At 31.9% G+C, this 2,821-nt stretch overlaps 1 long non-coding RNA gene across 1 annotated transcript; it reads left to right on the top strand.

Moving 5' to 3' along the window:
* The first annotated feature begins 522 nt into the window (after positions 1–522).
* Positions 523–1,333, top strand: LOC116406158. Its single transcript, XR_004219178.1, has 2 exons — positions 523–849; positions 1,080–1,333. It is a non-coding gene; the product is annotated as an uncharacterized LOC116406158 (long non-coding RNA).
* The last annotated feature ends 1,488 nt before the right edge of the window (positions 1,334–2,821 follow it).

The raw sequence follows: 2,821 nt of genomic DNA, 5'->3' as shown, positions 1-2,821 counted from the left end.
AAATAGGGGGTTTGAGGTATGTTTATGATTATTTTTGTCATGGGTGTTTAAATTCTATATAATTGACTCGTTGCACTCTCTATTAAACCACGCCTTTTTTCTTTCTTTCTTTCTTTTCTGTTTTTTTACAACATAATTAAGACTGCTTCGAAATAATTAGTATAATTTTATTGTTTGGTAAAGCTAATTTATCCACATCAATTATTTGTTCGTGAAACCATAAAATTAATGTCAACCTTACCTTTGAGTTTACACACTCGATCTAAGCTACATATGTTTTCATTATTTTGATTGATCTCCTTTAAATTGAGACACCATATTTAGTCAACACCGACATTTTATTTGCTATCGTTACCATTTCTTCCTCTATTCACGTGTTAATTAAGGAACAAAAACTGGTTTTTAGAGAACAAACAAATATTCACCACTTGTTACAAATATTTATAGAGAGATAAAAACCTACTTTTCGCTCAATGATCTAAATTTAACAACGAAAATTGCTATAAAATGGTCTTCCCTCGTTTTCTCATACGATAAAGCCATAAGGGAAAAAAGTAGGCTTAATTACTAAAAGATAAAACTAAAAAATGGCAAAAACCATTACGATTGTTTTCTTTATGTCCATTGTTGTGGTGGGATCACTGCAATTCTCTAAGGCACACATGACCGCTGAAAGGGATGCTGAGATTGAGAGGAAATCTAATACTTTGTTTAACGAAATATCCAATCTAGAGCCTCAATACAAATCATGTGTAGAAACGTGCAAGAAAACATGCACGACAAAAGGCGTTGCTAACGATTTGTGTGATCCTATATGTGATAAAGATTGCATGAAAAATGAAGTTGTTGGTATTGTCTTCAATCTCTGGAGAAATGGTTTTTTTTTTTTTTTTTTGTTATATCAAGACAATAGTTAATTTTATTGTGTGTGGTCAGTTTTAGTTGCGAGGCAAAAATTTCATGTGTCAAAATTTAACGAAAATTAAATTTAGTTGTTTATTTCTTCCAACTTTTATTTCTTTTAATCTTTTTTTGTTTTCTTGTGTGAGATTTTGATTTTTTATGTGTTTGTACTGCAGAAAAACTCAAGTCCAAACTAGGCGCTTGATAATTGACCAGGAATTTAAAGTTGACAGCTGGAAAATGGTGGGATCAACTATAAATGATTTGATTAATTAACATTTTAGAAAGGAAAATCTAAATTCCCTTTCATTTTCTTCATTCAATATAATTTGTTGTTTCTTTATACAAAGGTTCTACCTTATGTGTCGTTGGGTGCTTCTTTCGTCATTATTTTCAACAACGAGATCAATAAAGTTTATTTACGCCTTTTGTGTTTATTCACATAATTATTTATGCGTTTTACATTTATCATATAATCCTACCGTGTAGAAGAAATTTTGTGAATATATCACATTATTATTCAAGTTGCGAGCAGTTTTGTCACATGTGTGTTTGGTCAATCTCCCTCGGTAGTTTTTGATATATTATAAAAGAGATGAAGTTTGTGGTTATAGATATGTTTTATTGCTTTTTTTTATAATTACAATTATGAGATAAGTTTATTTTGAATTGGTATTTCAGATTGTCAAGAGAAAAATTGTGTTTGGATGGAAAAAAAAAGAAGAGAAAATGGAGAGGAGGAGATGGGTTGAGAAAATTAGGAAATTGGTGAGGAATATATGAAGGGAGAAATTTAGAAAAAATTGAACAGGTAGGGTTAAGAATTCATTAGTTTATTCAATGGGGGTTTTGCAAAAAAATGTATCATCAAACAAGACATCTCTTCAATAATATATTAGGATCAAATGCTAAGAGGAATTTAGAAGAAGATGAGTTAATGGCGGACAATGAAGGAGCAGAGGTTTGTTTATATTTTAGATTTGATTTTCATTTTTTGTTTTAAAATGAATTCATTAATCAAAATTAAATTATTTTAACACTGTAAATTAGAGCTTGTTTGTGGGTATATACTGATGGTGAATGGGAAAAATAGAGAGGAATGAGAGAGAAAGTGAGTGGTTTGACATTGAAGGTAGAGAAAGTGATAAAAGAGTTTAAAAGAGAATTCTATACTTAATTATAATCTTCAGACTCATAACCGCATTGAGTGCGTCTCATACACACTCATCCAAGCTAGTCTAGAGTCTCAATAAGAGTTTATATCCAAACAAGGAATTTAGTTACAGAGGAATTACAGTCCACTAAGAGATCTCTCAAATACATGCCATAATTTACAATCGCTACTTCTAACCACCCCATGCTGCAATATATATAAAACTTAAGTATATACATTGAAACTGTTTTTCTCTATTTCTTTTAGAATTAAAGCTCGTAAACATACTCTAACAACTGTTTAAATAAGGAATCGATAATGAATTAATAATTGAAACGTCACTATCACATATTACGATAAATCGCAAGTATTTGCCAACAAACCAGTACCATATGAGGGTCGGCCATAGCAGAGCGCCTAAATATACGGTCGAGATAATAATAGCTCGCAAACGATCAAGAAAAATCACGTGGCAAAACAAGCTCGAGTACATTTAGTACTTGCCACAATAGCGACATCCATCCAACCAACCATGGTAGAATACTAAATACACGACCGATAATAGCTCACACGATATCCATATCCACAAATAAACACGCGACTAGACTAAGCTCACGCATATTTAGTATCTGCCACAGTAGCAACCTGCATCCAATCCAAGCATGATAGAATACTAAATACACGGTCGAGAATAGTTCACACGCGATCCATATCGACAGGAAAACACGTGGTCAAACTGAGCTCATGCATACTTAGTACCTACCG

The sequence above is a fragment of the Cucumis sativus genome, unplaced genomic scaffold (genome assembly GCF_000004075.3).
Source record: "Cucumis sativus cultivar 9930 unplaced genomic scaffold, Cucumber_9930_V3 scaffold69, whole genome shotgun sequence".
NCBI lineage: Eukaryota > Viridiplantae > Streptophyta > Magnoliopsida > Cucurbitales > Cucurbitaceae > Cucumis > Cucumis sativus.
Note: the sequence above shows the minus strand (reverse complement) of the source record. Positions and strands in the feature narration are given on the sequence as shown.